The sequence below is a fragment of the Phyllobates terribilis genome, unplaced genomic scaffold (assembly GCF_046119375.1).
Source record: "Phyllobates terribilis strain yellow unplaced genomic scaffold, ASM4611937v1 Scaffold_2__4_contigs__length_985480577, whole genome shotgun sequence".
Lineage (NCBI taxonomy): Eukaryota > Metazoa > Chordata > Amphibia > Anura > Dendrobatidae > Phyllobates > Phyllobates terribilis.
This window is the reverse complement of record NW_027362762.1, coordinates 180,337,257-180,355,201: the sequence shown is the minus strand read 5'-3', so window position 1 is coordinate 180,355,201 and position 17,945 is coordinate 180,337,257. Positions and strand designations below refer to the sequence as shown.

General features: G+C 40.7%; 1 long non-coding RNA gene across 1 annotated transcript in view; it reads right to left on the bottom strand.

Moving 5' to 3' along the window:
* The window catches only part of LOC141250969 (uncharacterized), an 87,516-nt gene extending 72,470 nt beyond the window's left edge, over window positions 1–15,046 (bottom strand). Inside the window, exon 1 of the long non-coding RNA XR_012312984.1 lies at window positions 14,859–15,046. This is a non-coding gene — a long non-coding RNA (uncharacterized lncRNA). The remainder of the gene's footprint in view (window positions 1–14,858) is intronic.
* Between the last annotated feature and the right edge of the window lie 2,899 nt (window positions 15,047–17,945).

Sequence of the window (17,945 nt, the reverse complement as noted above, 5' to 3'; positions counted from 1 at the left end):
GATTCTTCCCCCCAAAAATTAGAATTTTATATCTTTGTGTTTGAAGCCAGAAATGCGTCAAAAGGTAGAAAAGTTCAAGGGGGCCAAATACTTTCACAAGGCACTGTAACTATGAATAAAGTCTACTGGCAGGCATGTTTTTGTTGTGGACCTAATTCACACTTCTGTGTGTGTGCTAACTGTGTTTTAAAAGGACATATTATAGTCAATGGACCCAAGTCATCAAGCAGTTTATGGCAAGTGACTTTTGGTGTTTTCTCACCATTCATGGGCCATCTCCACCAACATTTTAAAAAGTGGGCAGAGCCTCGCTGGGAGGGGGTGTGGCCAAACACAGTTGACAAATTAATCACAATTAATGCAAAAAACTGTGGAAATTGCAACAAAAATATACTGTGGTCCTTGACTGGGGGTCCATTTCTTGTAGTGCGTACAACTGTTGAAAGATGCACCAAATTCATTAAGGGGCACATGCCTATTGATGAGTTTGATACATCTTCTTCCAATACATGGTTCATCAAGACTCGCGTGCAAAATATCAGTTTTTATGAATCAGGGCCCAGGTTTTGTTTTTCATTGCGGAGACATGTTACTTTTGTCCGATTTGAGACTCATCTATCCAATTGAATGGGTCTATATTTCAAATGAACAGCATGAAGAGGTTATACATGTTGCATATCTGCTCAATGTGTGAATAAAGCCAAACACTACCTTACGTGAACACATTTCTAATGGAACTCAGTTTTCACAACACAATTTTCCCCTGTATAGTCAAACTGCTGTGATATTCCATTCATATCAATGTAACACCTTACCTATGTGAAATTGTGAAATCTGTGTAGTCTGCACATACCCTTAAGGATCGTGATTTTTTTAAAAATATTTTTTGAGCCAAAGCCAAAAAAAGTCAATTAAGCAAGGAGACATATTATTAATCTCAACCATTTAAAATAATTCCACAATTTTATTTTAGTATCATTAAAATTTTTCCAGGTACAAGCATGATTAAGGACAAATACATGTCTAAAACACATAGGGTATTACTATAATTCTTTGCTTGAATGGAATTGTACTTGGAACAATTCTAATGATGCTGAAATAAAATTGTGAAATTATTTTATTCGAAACATTTCTGTACCACATTGAGGATTCTTAAAAGCCAAACTCCACTTTTGGCTCCAAACACTGCAAGAAAAATCTGCCGTGCCATATTTCAAATTATGGATAAAACCACTCTCAGAGCAGATGCAGATTACCCGTTTTGTCTCCATCCAAGAAAAATGGTCCGATTATGTTAATCAGACTCTGATCAGAGTTTGATCACAGTTGAATCCATTTTTCTTGGATGTGGAGATTTAAAAATAAATAAATAAGAAAATCAGACCACACTCAGATGTCATCCCCACAGACATGTATGGGTGAATACCATCTGATTATCAGAGGCAAGTCATTCAGGCTGTGATTTTTTTACTCGGACCATGGGAAAAATCTGACGTGCACTATGTGGAGATTTCCACTCAACAGTAGGTAGTGTTCCCACATGCACTGAATTCTTGTGTCAAAACTTTGTGACTTTTATTTCCACTGGCAGTACCAAAACAAAACCATAAATATAAATCCCTAGCCTTGTCCAGGCACTAACTAAACAATACAGACCTTAGCTACTTCAAACACCGCTGATCTAGTCCCAGTTTGATCCTACCAAACAGCTATCGTCCATAGCAATCAGTAATATTTGCAGTTTGGTGCATACGGCCTGTGGAGTCTCTTCTCAGAGAGAGACTCTGGCTTGTCTTGCTCTTTAGCTCCAGGATAATCCAGTTTGCTCAGCTTCCCCAGCAGACTAACTAAGGTGAAGACCTAGCCTGGTTAAATGCAGAACTAGCCAGGTGCACCTAATCAGATCCTGCACAGCTAGGATTTAACCCTAACCTACCTGGCTTTGCTACAATTGCCTCATTGAATAACACTGACCCAAATGCAAGCCGATGTTTTGATGGATCGCACGCTGACCAAAACTACGGTCGTCTGCACGAGCCATTGGGGTATGTGCAAATAAGGCCCTTTCCAAGCCAGTAAAACCTCTGAGTTTTTCAAAAGGAAGATGCTTCAGGTAACGCTGGCGTTTTTTTTATCTTGAAGCGTCTTTTTTTATTAAGGTTTTTTTTTTGTCGTTTCCCTACCAATTTTTTGAATGTTTTTAATTGAGGCATGTTTGTGGCATTTTTTACTGGCATTTTCTAGATGTTTTTTAACTCCATTTAACAATGAAGAAGCCACTGGAAGTTTTCAAGAAAAAACTCTAGCAAAACACTCAAAAACACACTTAGTCATCTTCTGGGTATCTTTTGAGTCTTCCCATTGACTTGCATGGTAAAGTATAGAGCGTCTTCATATTGGAAAATTCCTAAAGAATGGGCTGCTCACTTCTTTTAGCTGCTTTGCATCTTTGGAGACGTGATGCAATTTAAAAAAATGCTCTAAAGACTGAACATATGAACAACAAGGTTGTTTTTACATAGAAATGCATATGTTCATTCTTATGACCATTTTCTGGGCGTTTTTTCAGTTGGGTTTTGGAGTGAACCCGCCAGAAAAAAATTTTGTGTCTCATGCACATACCCTTAAAAGTCTCTTACAGCCCTTGAGAGTAGATATTGAAGGACTCGTTCAGGGAACTCTCGCCCTGTTTGTTCTGAATTACTAAGGAATTTGTAAAGCATTGAAAAGTGTGAGCGACAATAGTTCTCATTTGTACTAATTCTGTGTTGAAAAGATGAATAATTTCTTTAAATTAAAATTTCAATAAGAAATCTAGTTCAAAAACATTTTCCTTCCTACTAAGTTAGGGAACCATATTATATATTGTTTAACAAAACAATTGTACAAATTCTAGCTGTATTTTTTAACATCTATTTCTAAACTTTTCTGAGATTAATTGCTTGCAAAATGAAACAAGACAAAAAATCGTATAGTAATCTTCGTAGCAATTCAACATCACAGCCGCATCCCCAGTCTGTCCAGCACCTGATGGGTCAAACCCCTACCTCCTTAGCGCACTAATAAGAGTTTTGTTTCTCCATTTCTCAGAATAATGGCTTTTGTTGCTGTCTTCAGGTCTACTTTGCCTGTGTTTGTCCCAGGGGAAAGAAAGCTTTGCCCTCAATCGGATACTATACACAAGCATTTGACCTTAAGTAAGCTGGAGTCCCCTGCCAGGCTATGTACTGCTGCTGATTGCCTCATTTAGAGCGGACCAATTGCACACAGAATAGCTCTCACATACAAACTGTGGAAATAATAAAAATGTGGAGGGCGGTAAACGATTTAGAACAAGTAGACTTGTCGGTGTTTTTGGTGAAGACTTAGCATTTGTGCATACAATTTTCTTATTGTCTAAAGCTATATGTTAAATATGTTGCAAATGTACAGAGAGCTATATGTTTAGTTGTTTCAGTTTTTAGAAATTTTAAAAGACAAAGAAAGGGAGTAAAAAAGGATAAAAGAGGTAGTTTACTGAAAAGTTATTCAATACTCAAGCTGCATCTGTTAGGGCCGGTGCAGACAGCCGTAGATTTTGTCATCTGAGAGAATCGGGCATATTATGCAAATGACACTCTGATCAAACTCTGATCAGAGTATGATCCGAGAGTCAGCACAGTGTGATCCGATTCTCTCGGATGAGAGAATCGGAGCACACTTTGAGGAGAAGATGTGGAACAAAATTTCTCCATCTTCTCCATTGTGTGAGTCAGGTGACATCCGAGTGCAGTCCGATGATTTCCACACACTCATTGACTTCTATGACCAAGTTTGATCCAAATATTGGTTCAAACTGTGATGTTAGGTGGTATTGATCATTTTGTTACTCATAACTGTTTTTCCAGATTTGTGTCTGTCTGGTACACAGTCAACTCTTTGTCATGATAAATTTGGTAAAGAACTTGCAGTAGTAAGTTGTTCTGACCTCAGATGTATATTACACTGCAGGTCTCCTCATAGGGAGAATTTGTCACTGTTCACATTACATTTATAGAACGTAAGCAGTGGGAGGTCTGCTGTATATACATCACATAGAAGACACTGGTGCTAGAGCATATATATCACATAGGAGACACTAGGGCTGAAGCATGTACATCATATAGGAGATGCTGTGGCAGGAACATATACATCACATATGAGACAATGGGACTGAAACATATACATCACTTTGGAAACTTTGGGGCAGGAACATACACATCGCATAAAAGACACTGGGGCTGAAGCATATACATCACATAGAACACTTGAAGCTGGAGTATGCACATCACATAGGAGACACTGGGGTTGCAGAATATACAGTGTATTGTGAAAGTATTTGACCCCCTTGAACTTTTCTACCTTTTGTCACATTTCTGGCTTCAAACATAAAGATATAAAATTCAAATTTTTGGGGGAAGAATCAACAACATGTGGGACACAATCGTGAAGTGTAACGAAATTTTTTTGATATTTTAAACTTTTTTTAACAAATTAAAAACTGAAAAGTGGGGCTATGAAAATTGTACATTCACACTGAAGGCATCAAAACTATGAATTAACACATGTGGAATTATATACTTAACAAAAAAGTGTGAAACAACTGAAAATATGTCTTATATTCTAGGTTCTTCAAAGTAGCCACCTTTTGCTTTGATGACTGCTTTGCACACTCTTGGCATTCTCTTGATGAGCTTCAAGAGGTAGTCAACAGAAATGGTCTTCCAACAATCTTGAAGGAGTTCCCAGAGATGCTTAGCACTTGTTGGCCCTTTTGCCTTCACTCTGCGGTCCAGCTCACCCCAAACCATCTCGATTGGGTTCAGGTCTGGTGACTGTGGAGGCCAGGTCATCTGGCGTAGCATCCCATCACTCTCCTACTTGGTCAAATAGCCCTTACACAGCCTGGAGGTGTGTTTGGGGTCATTGTCCTGTTGAAAAATAAATGATGGTCCAACTAAACGCAAACCGGATGGAATAGCATGCCACTGCAAGATGCTGTGGTAGCCATGCTGGTTCAGTATGCCTTCAATTTTGAATAAATCCCCAACAGTGTCACCAGCAAAGCACCCCCACACCATCACACCTCCTCCTCCATGCTTCACGGTGGGAACCAGGCATGTAGAGTCCATCCGTTCACCTTTTCTGCGTCGCACAAAGACACGGTGGTTGGAACCAAAGATCTCAAATTTGGACTCATCAGACCAAAGCACAGATTTCCACTGGTCTACTGTCCATTCCTTGTGTTCTTTAGCCCAAACAAGTTTCTTCTGCTTGTTGCCTGTCCTTAGCAGTGGTTTCCTAGCAGCTATTTTACCATGAAGGCCTGCTGCACAAAGTCTCATCTTAACAGTTGTTGTAGAGATGTGTCTGCTGCTAGAACTCTGTGTGGCATTGACCTGGTCTCTAATCTGAACTGCTGTTAACCTGCGATTTCTGAGGCTGGTGACTCGGATAAACTTATCCTCAGCAGCAGAGGTGACTCTTGGTCATCCTTTCCTGGGGCGGTCCTCATGTGAGCCAGTTTCTTTGTAGCGCTTGATGGTTTTTGCAACTGCACTTGGGGACACTTTCAAAGTTTGCCCAATTTTTCGGACTGACTGACCTTCATTTCTTAAAGTAATGACGGCCACTCGTTTTTCTTTACTTAGCTGCTTTTTTCTTGCCATAATACAAATTCTAACAGTCTATTCAGTAGGACTATCAGCTCTGTATGTACCTGACTTCTGCACAACACAACTGATGGTCCCAACCCCATTTATAAGGCAAGAAATCCCACTTATTAAACCTTCACACCTGTGAAGTGAAAACCATTTCGGTGACTACCTCTTGATGCTCATCAAGAGAATGCCAAGAGTGTGCAAAGCAGTCATCAATGCAAAAGGTGGCTACTTTGAAGAACCTAGAATATAAGACATATTTTCAGTTGTTTCACACTTTTTTGTTAAGTATATAATTCCACATGTGTTAATTCATAGTTTTGATGCCTTCAGTGTGAATATACAATTTTCATAGTCATGAAAATACAGAAAAATCTTTAAATAAGAAGGTGTGTCCAAACTTTTGGTCTGTACTGTACATATACAAGAGTGGGAGTAGAGGGTTGCATTGACAATCCAAGACAATGGGCAGCACTTTGAATACATTTTATAAGTGGTCATAAACTTGTAAAAAACTAATGACAGAATAAAGTTACGTTAAAACCAAGCACACCATTGTTTATCTTATGAAATTCTCAATAAGTTTGATGTGTCACATGACCCTCTTCCCATTGAAAAAAATAAAGTTGAATCCAAAATGGCTGACTTTAAAATGGCCGCCATGGTCACTACCCATCTGGAAAAGTTTCCCCCCTCCCATATACTAATGTGCCACAAACAGGAAGTTGATATCACCAACCATTCCCATTTAATTTTCTTGTATCCATATAAATGGCCCACCCTGTATATACATCACATAGGAGACACTGGTGATTGGGCATGTACAGTATATATGAGAAGCTAGGGATAGAGTATATACAAGGGGAGACTCTAGTGTTGGAGTATATACATCAGAAGAGACATTGAGGCTGGAGCATATACAGCACAGGAGACACGGGCTGGAGCATATACATTATAGTAGACAGTGGAGCAGTAGCTGTTTTTATATATGGAACAGGATAACTCCGCCAACAAAGTACATCCTGACTCTGACACTGGCCAGTGTCAGGACTTAATCCTTCAATGCATACGCCACAGCATTCAGTAGTGAACACTGCATGTCTGTGCTCATAGTACAATAAGGATTTAAAGGGCTGGAATAACGAATCTGCGGTCTCCATGAATCTGCCCGGGGGGCAAGAGGTTCCCCACTCGTGGCCTTAAAAGACTTCAAATTCACAACCATCTGTTACAACCATACAAAAAGTGTACAAACAATTTTAATAATCCCAACATTTTGTAATAATAATGGGATGAGGATGTGTGAGTGAGTAACTTGTCTCTGTCCCAAAGGTATGAGAACCCCTTGATCCTTCTCTTTAAATCACCTTTCAAAAACTCACCTCTCTCTTTTCTGATATCGAATAGAGTGACAAGACATCACTATTAGTGATGAGCGAGTATATTCTGTTAACCCTTTCGGCGAGTATGCTCGGGCCGAGCACCGAGTAGTTACAGCTGCTCGGTGTTATGTTTGAGTCACTCCCGTGTGCATGATTTGCGACTGTTTGACAACTTTAATACATGTGAGGAATGTGTAAGAAATAGACATTCCTTACATGTACTAAAGCTGTCAAACAGTCGCACATCATGCACACGGGAGTGATTCAAACATAACACCGAGCAGCTGTAAGTACTCGGTGCTCGGCCCGAGCATACTCGCCGAAAGGGTTAACAGAACATACTCGCTCATCACTAATCACTATTGAACGCCCTCAGGTATAAGCTGTGACAGCACTAAGTTTATTAGCCCTATTTCTTGTCATCACTGTGTGCATTGTTGTTTTGCAGCCCTGGGGTCCTGAGTAGTGATGAGCGAGCACTAAAATGCTCGATGCTTGGGTCAAGCACATTGGAATACTCGTGTGCTCGACCCGAGCAACGAGCCCAATGTAAGTCTATGGGAAACTCGAGCATTTTTCAGGCGGCTCTCCCCCGGCGGTCTGCAGAGGGCCTAAAAATTGCCCAAATCGATGGGAACAGCACTCAAATGACATGGGAACAGAATGGGGAAGACCCCTGGAAGCATTTCTGACTCCCAGGTCACTTCTGTCAACAACGTTGTCAGAGGTATTACACCACTTCTACAGACTCACAATAAAACATACCAAAATGAAACCAAAATGGATTTTCCTGGGAAATATGTTAAGGAACATCCTTTCCAGAGTAGTGACTTGTATATAAAGCAAAATAAATAGGCAAAAATAAAAATGCTCCTCCACACTTTGAGCTATGTTCACACGTAGCGTTTTTGATGCGTTTCAACCATGACAAATGCATTCACCAGGAAATGTCATTTCAACATTTTACAACCTTATCTGGCCATGTGGTGTGTGAGATATCATCAGACACATCGTGCTGCATTTATGAAGGAGGGTCTCTGAAAGTCACAAAGCCTATTTTTATAGGGCCATCAGCTGGACTTTACTATTCTTAAAGGGCCAGCAGTCGGCCCTCATTATTCTTAGAGAGCCATCAGCCGGCTATGTTTTATTGCTCCCATTACTACAGAGTGGGTCTCCTATACTGTTATTGTGTATGCAGTGAGAGCCAGGGCTGCCCAAAATTTGGATGCACTCCAATACCACTTTGAAAATTTGGATGCACGCCAATAACCCTTTTGAAGAGACTTAGAGGAGGGCCTCCTGAAAACAATGTCCCTTTAAAAAAATTATGTGGGTGTTGCATCACGGACCACGGTCACCCTGGTGATATGGTGGTGGACAATGAGGTGAAGGAGGAGGACAAGAGCAAATAGCCAAAATCAGGAAGCGTATACCCATGTCTGGGTGTGAAAAGGTGCATGGGAATACACCTCCCAAGAAAAGACACTGGATTTGAGTTTATGTTGCGCTGCTATCATTCAGTGGTGTTGACAAGTCTGGCCCAATCCAGCCCTTGTTCATTTTTATAGCAGTCAGCCTGTCGGCATTTTCAGTTGACAGGCGAATGCTATTATCAGTTATAATTCCACCAGTGGCACTAAAAACCCGCTCTGATAAAACGCTGGTGGCAGGGCAGGCCAGGACCTCCAAGGCGTAGAGAGCCAGTTCATTCCACGTATCCAGCTTGGATACCCAATAATTATAAGGCACAGAGGAATCACGGAGGACGTTGGTACGGTCGGCAAGGTACTCCCTCAGCATCTTCCCAAACTTTGCACTCCTTGTGAGAGTACCCCGCGCCTCAGGGCTTATGCGATGGGAGGGGTTGAGAAAATTCTCCCAGAACTTTGACAGTGTTCCCCTACCTCTGCTGGATTGAAGTTGTGTCTCTCTCGCCTGTACTCCTTGGTTGCCCAACGAAGTATGACCTCTGCCGCCAGCATTTTCAGATGGGAATTTTTTTAATAGTTCCGCAACAAGGGCCTTCTAGTACAGCCCCATTTTTGTAGACCTGTCCGCCTCAGGAATAAAAGATATAAAGTTCTCCTTGTAGCGTGGGTCTAAAAGTGTCACCAACCAGTAATGACTATCATTCAAAATTTTGAGAACGCGAGGGTCATGGGAAAGGCATAAATATAAACTCAGCCATGCGTGCCAGACTACTAACAGGCAAGACTTCGGTGTCCTCACCAAGAGGATGACTGACCATGCTCTCCTCCTCCTCCTCTCTGTCCTCTGGCCATCCATGCTAAACAGACAGTATGACAGCTGTGCAGGTAGTACAATCTATAGCGCATGAAACTAACTCCTGTTCTTCCTCCTCCTCCTCCTCTTCCTCATTGTCCCCCAATCCACATTGGGATGAGATGAGTCTGGGCTGTGTGTAATCACCATGCATGGTTCCTTGCTCCATCTCATCGTGCTCCGCCTGCAATGCATCCTCTTTGATTGTGAGCAGAGAGCATTTCAGAAGACAGAGAAGCGCGATGGTGATGCTAATTGTGGTGTCATCGCCCCTCACTATCTTATTGGAGAATTCAAAGTTTTGGAGGATGGCACATATGTCTGACATCCATGTCCACTCCTGAGGTCTTATGTGTGGAGTCTGAACTGAATACTGATGGCCTTGTTGATGCTGGTACTCAACAACTGCCCTCTTCTGCTCACAAATCCTTCCCAACATCTGCAGTGTAGAGTTCCAACGCGTGGGAAGATCACACACCAGTCGGTGAGCCGGAAGCTGCAAACGCTGCTGAAACATGGCAAGGGCAGTGGAAGCTGTAGGTGACTTTCGAAAATGGGCACACAAGCGGCATACTTTGACAAGCAGATCCGGCAGCTCCGGGTAGGATTTGAGAAACCGCTTAATCACGAGGTTAAGCACATGGGCCAGACATGGTATGTGTGTGAGCTCGCCTCGCTTCAGAGCCACCACCAGGTTCTGGCCATTGTCACACACAACCATGCCTGGCTGTACGTTCGGCGGTGTGAGCCACAGATCTGCCTGCTCTTTCAGAGCTGTCCACAACTCTTCAGCATTGTGTGGTTTGTCACCTAAGCATATTAGCTTCAGCACAGCCTGTTGCCACTTGGCCGAGGCAGTGCTGCAGTGCTTCCAGCTTGTGACTGATGTGTCATTTTGGAGATGGAGGCTGAAGAGGAGGAGGAGGCTGAGGAGGATGAGGTGCAGGAGCTGTAGACCATGGGGGCAACCCTGATTGACCTAGGGCCTGTAATCCTTGGCTTTGGGAGGACCTGTTCGGTCCCAAGGTCCGACTGGGTCCCGGCTTCCAGTATGTTAACCCAGTGTGCAGTCAGCGAGATGTACCGTCCCTGCCCACAAGCACTTGTCCACATGTCCGTGGTTAGGTGGACTTTCATGGTAACTGCGTTGTTGAGGGCACAGCTAATGTTTTGGGACATGTGCTTGTGTAATGCGGGGACGGCACACCGGGAGAAATAGTGACGGCTGGGGACCGAGTACCGAGGGATGGCCACCACCATCAGGTTGCGGAATGCTTCTGTCTCCACAAGCCTAAAAGGCAACATTTCGAGCGCAAGCAGTCGTGAAATGTGTGAATTTAGTAGTGTGGCCTGTGGGGTGTTGGCTGCGTATTTGCGCTTGCGTTCCAAGTACTGGAGTATGGACAACTGAACGCTGCACTGGAACAAGGACGTGGACGTGCTTCCTGATGCGGCTACTTGAGAGTGTGCAACGACAGGTGCAAGGCAGGAGGCATCTTCGCATGCACCATGGACAAGGGATTGACTTGCATGCACAACAGTGGAAGCAATGGTGCCACGTGCCTTGCCCATTTTAAATGGAGGACAATATCTTCCACGCTCACTACAAGTGATTGAATTTGGAGCGAACTTATATGTGATTCGTGTGACGGAGAAAGCACAGTTTTAAATATCTGGCCTGTAGGTAACTATTTTGAACAGCAATCTGGTGTCAATTGCTTCACTGACACACTGAAACAAATTTTTAATGGAGGTCAGAAATGGCAGTATTTTCTGAAAACGTATATGTGATCCGTTTGACGGAGAAAACACAGTTTTAAATACCTGGCCTGTAGGTAACTATTTTGAATAGCAAACTGGTGTCAAAAACTTCGCTGACACAGTGGAAAAAAATTGAATGTAGGCCAAAAATGGCAGTATTTTCTGAAAACGTAGATGTGATCCTTGTGACGGAGAAAACACAGTTGTAAATAGCTGGATTTTTAGCACTGTAATATGGAAAGGACCTGGCTGTATTCTGCAGTGCCAACAAGCAAATGGCGCAGAAAAACGGTGTTCTCTGGATTGCTTTTTAAGCAAATAATGAGGATTAAGATCCGAAAAAAATTATTCCTGGCCCCTGAGACCTGGGCCTATTTCTAGAAATATCTAACAGCAGCAGAAGGCAGAACTTAAATGGAGCCTCTTGTGCTATATGCACTGCAGTCTGCTATATACACTGCCTGCCTGATATCTCTGCAGATGGATTAGTCCTGAGAAGGACTGTTTGTTGAGATGGATATGTGTAATGTACTTGCTTTCTCCCCACACTACCTAATACACAAGCAAATCTCTCCCTAGCTCAGCAGCACCTCTACCTACACTGCCTGATTGCAGAGTAGGCTGACGAGCACAGCGGCGCCAGGTCTGATATAGACCTGATGATGGTGTGCGGCCTGCCATGGCTGCAGCATTACAATGAGTGGCGGGCAATCCCTGCATGTTAATTGGCGCTCTAAAGAGCGCCAAATATGCAGGGAGGGGACCCGAGCATTCGCCCAAGCATCTTGCTAGTACTCGGCGAGCTCCGAGCATCTTGAGTACTGTGATGCTCGGGCGAGTACTTGCGAGTATGCTCGCTCATCACTAGTCCTGAGGTCAAATCCCACCGAGGACAATATGCTGTATGCAAGTACTTTGTATATTCTCCCCATGTTTGCATGGGTTTACTCAGGGAACTTTGGTTTCCTCCCACACTCCAAAGACATACTGATAGGGAATGTAGATGTGAGCCCCAATGGGGACAGTGATGATGTCTGTAAAGTGCTGCAGAATATATAGCACTGCATAAGTAAGAAAAATGCATAAATAAAGAAAAATTATGGGCACCTATTGATAGTATCTAGTTAATTCAAGTAGCAACCATTGTACCAGGCTGCAGACTCAGCATAATGGACACTATTATCTAGAGCCAGAGAACTGAGATCATAGGATCCCCTTTTTGCAGCACTTCAGTTACGGTGTAATGCCTCTATGGATGAGATGTAGAATTGATGAATTATGTTACTAAGGTCCTCACACTGAGACAATCACAGAATACAGAGGTAGTTATTCAGTAAAAGCTCTTGATGAGATTAGTGGGAATAATCAGGGATGTATCCAGGGGGAAGACGGGTCCTGGGAAGTGTACTCTTCTTCTGGAAATCTTCCAAATTATGGACCTTTCACCCTGTGGTGTTAAACATAAGCAATCCCAAGAAGATGAGAGCACATACAAAGGCTCGCTTTCATCTTTATGGAAAATATACACATACACAAAAATGATGTACATGGAAAACTAGCAATACACTACACCATGGGATGAAAGAAGAAAATTAGTTTTGAATTATACCTTTATTTATCTAGTCATTATAATGGTCACTTACTATCACATTATACATTATTTTTAGACTGGAACATTAACTGTTTGTACTGAACTTTAGAAAAATTCTACTAAAATTACTATTTTTTGTATATCACTGAAAAATGCTAAGGTGAAACGGAGTAAAAAATGTTTTTGCGTAAAATTTTCATACATGTAGAAAAAGAACTAAACGCAATATGTGCTCTATTACATGTATACTAAATGAATGAACGGCATAGTTACAGGTGTCTCTATATCACCTATAGACATGAATTGAGAGAGCTGAGTACATGTATAGCCACATCTTGATTGCCTAAGACCACGTTCACTTGTTCAGTAGTTGGTCAGTACTTTACATCAGTATGTGTAAGCCAAAATCAGGAGTGGGTGAAAAATTCAGAAATGGTGACGTGTTTCTATTATACTTCTTCTCTGTTTGCTCCACTTCTATTTTGGCTTACAAACACTGAGCTAAAATACTGACCAAAGGCTGAACGTGTGAACGTGGCCTAAGGCTGTTGGATGCCCATTCTCCTGATTAATTGGTGTCGCAGAGGGACGTAGACAAGTCGTCAATATTTCAGATAAGAATACCTTTTTTGAAGATCTGTTTTAAAACCATTTAAAAAATTATTATATTCAAGTATGTTAGAACTGAATGACTAGTAATTCCCTAATCTTGATATAGTGCTCCAAGGAATTCCCATTCTCTGCCACTTCCACCAGCATGACATCTGTATTCTCTACACTCTGCAGGCACTGGCTAACATTACCTATTAAATCTGCAGGTAATTTTACTGGATTGGTCTTATCTGTAACGGAGGAATCCAGTTATGGCAACAGCACACAAGAGAAGTGTTATTTGTGTGGTTCTCTAATATAAATATAATATATGGTTTAAAGTAGATTTTCATCTGAAGTAAATGATAAATAGAGTGAGCATGGCTGAATATATAGTTTTTTTTCAATTGGCATCCTGCACCTCAGATTATTGCAAGTTCCCTTGCATTCACTATGGGCAGGTGTAGACAACCGTTGTCTCCACATCTGAGAACATCAGTCCGATTATGTTTATTAAACGCTGATGAGAGTTTGATAAGAGTGTGTTCTGATATTTCCAGAGATGGAGAAAAAAAAAATTTCTACACCTAATCTATAATGTCAGTCTGTGAAAATCGGACCGCACTCGAATTTTATCCGAGTGCAGTCTGATTCTTTTCCACTGACTCATTGAGTTGAATGGGTGAGCGCCATCCAATTCTCGGAAGCAAATCATGCATGCTGCTATTCGGTCCAAGGAAAAAATTGTACATATGCACAGCCTCATAGAATAACATGGGGATGAGTGCTATCCTTCAAAACGATGGATAGCACTTTTCTGAGTTATACGAGCCCTAACACCTAGACCCTTGAAGCAAGAATATGCATGGGATTAGGAAACACAAGCTAGAAAAACCTTTATTATTATAGTGTTTTTCATGGGGGATTACATCTGTACGTTGCAGCCTTCAGCAAACACTTTAGGTCAACAGTCCCGTGGAATCCCTTGTTCCAGAGATATGGCTCATCATAGCATCACATCACTAGATATTTCTCTGTCTGGTCCATAGTGGTCTCATCAAAATAATCCCTGCTCATATGATTCATCCTAGCAATCTGGTGGTGTAACAGATTTGAGGTTCACCAGTAGAATGGAGTCATGATCCTTGTAAGATAAAACCATTTGACAATTCCTCTTGTGTGTAGTGTTTTTACATCTACTACATAAAACAAAATTTCCTATGAAACTAGGTTACTATGTGTCAGCTCCCTTGCATGTGCTAAATGGTATTGAGATATGTGAAGAACATGTATCATTATCTAGGTGGTGTAATGAGATAGTGGTCCACCTATTGATATGACTCCTCAATCTTCATAGACAGCTGCAATCTCACAAATAAGTGCAAGAACACTAAGCAGCTGCTTTTGCTCTAATATACTGTGAATTCATAACAAGTACTTATGAATTGTCACTATATACAGATATTCCAAAAACCTCTGCAAACATAGTGCCTTCTACAATGCCGGCTACCAACTTACAAGGTAACAGGTAAATTACTTAAAGGTAAGAATGAAAAGTGCAGGACTTACTCCTGGATGCTTCTTCATCTGCTTTGAGAATGCTGAAAATCTAGACCACATTCTGTCCCAGTAAGTTTTCTTTCCTGTTCTGCTAACTTCTGCAAGCAACAGGTCCCAGCATATGTCTTTGCTCAAGAGAGTCCTATTTAAGGAGGGGGTGACAATTGAGGGTGGGTGTACACAGTATATCTGCAGCTTGCCTCTCTGTAAAACCCACTCCTACACCTCTTAACATAATTTTGTGTAATGAGGCTGTAGAGGATGTAATTTAATTATTCCTCTTACTTCCATCATAGTGCATAGCGTACATCGCCCCTGGTATTCATGCTTCTATTGATCTCTTCTTTTTTTAGTGACCATTATTTATTTTAGTGTAGTGTCTTTAAATGATTGAATGAGTGATGTAGTAAATGATATTACATTTTCTCAGGGCATATGCTTGTGCCACTTCATTCGATAATTTATAAAAGACAATTAGCAGTGGAAAAATAATAGAGATAAATTAAAATGCAGCCCTCAATTAATCATGCCTAATTATGAGCGTTGTCTCTTACTGAGCCTTTTTGTTCTTTTTAGAAACACCAAGTGCCTGATTCATTATTGCCATTTTCGCCTTTTTTGTCTATTTTTTTTTTTATTGCCAGGTTTTTCATTTGCGCCTTCGTCAAAGTCCATTTTTTATCATTTTCCTCTGTTTTTTGTTTATGTCATTTTTGGAGGAAAATTAAAACAGTTTCAAATGATTTTATGTGCAGCAATTTAAATGGTGATTTGGTTATGCTAAAAAGTCGCAAAACAAGTGAAAGACAAGAATAAAGAGCATTTTTTATTTTGCAGAAAATTCATGAACTGTTTGTGAAATTTTGTAGAAAGAGCCACAACTTTTTCTACATTTCTGTTATAATGCCAGGTTTTTGTCATGTTAAAAAATCATACCAAGAAGAATTATTTTAGCCTATTATAATTGGTGAAGTGGTTGTGTTCAGAATTAGCCAATCACATTGAAACTCCTGTTAAATAGTAGTCAGTACACAGCTGCCATCATTTAAAGTGATTCTGTTTAATCCCATTTAATGTTTAGCTGTTCAAGTGAGATTCTCCTGACATTTTATAGCAAAAGTCATGGTCTGTAAACAGCTTACAACACAGCAAAGGGATCTCATTGTTAAAAGCAATCAGTCAGGAGAAGGGTACAAACATTTTTTCAAGGGATTAGATATACCATGGAACATTGTGAAGACAGTCACCTAGAAGTGGCTTAAAATTGTCTATACCTAGGACTGGATAGTGTAATTTTTTAACAGCTGAAATTGGGCTTCAGTCAAGGTGGAGGGAATTATGAACATTAGTAAATTTTTCATTTCAGCCCTCTGGTAAAAAGCTGCAGATGAAAATGAATTTCAACCTAAGCATACCTCCAAATCAATGAAAGAATGGCTTAACCAGAAGAAGATCAACATTTTGTAATGATCTAGCCACAGCCCAGACCTGAATCCAATTGAAAATATATGGTTTGTAAAATGTTAACCTTTTATGGTATTTTTAAATGAATTTTTTTTTGCTTAATCTCCCCCCCCCCCCATGACAAAAATTACCTGACCCTAAAAAGCTACCTTACTAAGTATAATAGAACAGAAGATGTGGCAGTAGCCTGGAGTGTTGTTGTGAGGCGTATAGTTATTAAATTGGACTAGCATACTGTTATGCAAAACAGTATTTTTTTTTGCATTTTTTTAATATATATTTTCTTTCCCACTTTGACAAAAATTATTTCACTCTTAAATTCCACATTGCTTAGTAGGTATTGCAGCAACAAATAGTAAAAAATACTTTGGCACACAAGTGATGAAAAGATATTTGATCTTGACATTTTATTCGTAAATCCTGCACATGCAAAACAGAAATAGTGACCAACATTTTTGCTATATAAGGCCTTCATCAAGGTTTATCTAGGTACAGAGAGAAAAAAAGAAATGACAATGGTAGTTGAGCAATTAAACAACAATAAAGTATTTACAATACATATACAGTATATGTATGGGATTATCACGTACAGCACGTAATATAGACAATTATGATTTTCGCCATGGATAAGCATGGAAATCAATTATATGGAGAGTGTATCCAAAGCAAAAGAGATAGTCATGGATAAAAGCTGCGAAGATTTTATTCATGTAGGCATATTCTATGGTATGGTCACGTGTATAACCAGTACTATGCGTCAACTTTATAGATATTTCAGTAGTTACCAAGTGCATATGCTACCTATAAAAGAGGGTAAAATAAGAGAAAGTATCCTTATACAAATGACAAATCTCAGGATGGACATACAATGGAAAACAAATAGTGTGACAAATTGACGATGTGACATGGAGAGACCATACAGTGAAGTAATGTTTAGGTAAGTATAAGAGTAAGGAAAGTGACATGTGTAAAGTCCTAGAGAAAGTGAAGAGTGACAACCTAAAACAAAGATAGTCATGCTGCAGAGAAGAGAACATATGAAGGGAAATATTAGGAGTGCAGCAAACAATACATGTATGTGGGGTGGTTGGGGATGCAGGGTGATATGGAACTAGTTGCTCCATGGCTTATTTCCGGGTTAAAGAGTGCTGCGTTATATGGCTTGTGGGCATCATAGAGAAGGTGTGTATCGATCGACCAGTGCGCTTGTGTCTCGGCTGGAGATGAGCGACAGAGGGTAAAAGATGCCGAAGATAACACAGACATACGCAAAGGATGCGTACAGAGGATACGAGAATATGGAGAATAGGATTAATGAGCAAGGAAATGAAAGGCACTAATGTCTAAATGACCGGGGGATAAAGGAGAAAACAAGTAAAGCCAGTACATCATGGGGTTAGTTATAGAGATGGTAAAATAGGACAAATAACAGATAAGAAAAAAATTAAGTAAAAAGCCAAGAAAGTGGAGGAAGGAGGGGTAGGAAGAAAGAAGGAAAAGATGTTGGAAAAGAACAAAATGGAGACAGAATGAAGATATGTGTGGATTGTTACCTGGTGATCACTATGGTATCTGTAAATGGGAAAAAAAGAGAAAAACAAATTAGCATAGCATTAACCAAAGTATCCAATG